The sequence below is a fragment of the Terrapene carolina genome, unplaced genomic scaffold (genome assembly GCF_002925995.2).
Source record: "Terrapene carolina triunguis isolate 2854851 unplaced genomic scaffold, T_m_triunguis-2.0 Scaffold21, whole genome shotgun sequence".
In the NCBI taxonomy this organism is placed as follows: domain Eukaryota; kingdom Metazoa; phylum Chordata; order Testudines; family Emydidae; genus Terrapene; species Terrapene triunguis.
The window spans coordinates 34,138,274-34,138,874 of record NW_020664372.1 but is presented as its reverse complement, the minus strand read 5'-3'; positions in this window follow the sequence as shown (position 1 = coordinate 34,138,874).

The following is a 601-nucleotide window of genomic DNA, read 5'->3' as shown; positions in this document are numbered from 1 at the left end:
TTGGGGCAGCAAAAAAGTTAGAGCTGGACCTGGTTCTTAAGGAACTCAAATGTGAAATTGCAGAACTGCTCACTGTAGTTTGTACCCTATCATTTAAATCAGCTTCTGTACCAAATGACAGGAGGATAGCTAATGTGACGCTAATTTTTAAAAAGGGCACTCCAGAGGTGATCCCGGTAATTACAGACTGGTAAGTCTGACTTCAGTACTGGGCAAACTGGTTGAAACTATAGTAAAGAATGAAATTGTCAGACACACAGATGAACACAGTTTGTTTGGGAAGAGTCAACATGGTTTTTGAAAAGGGAAATCATGCCTCACCAATCTACTTAGAATTCTTTGAGGGGGTCAGCAAGCATGTGGACAAGGGGGATCCAGTGGATATAATGTACACCTCTACCTCGATATAACGCTATCCTCGGGAGCCAAAAAATCTTACCGCATTATAGGTGAAACCACATTATATTGAACTTGCTTTGATCCAACGGAGTGTGCAGCCCTGCCCCCACGGAGCACTGCCTTACCGCGTTATATCCGAATTCGTGTTATATCGGGTGGCGTTATATCGAGGTAGCGGTGTACTTAGATTTTCAAAAAGCCT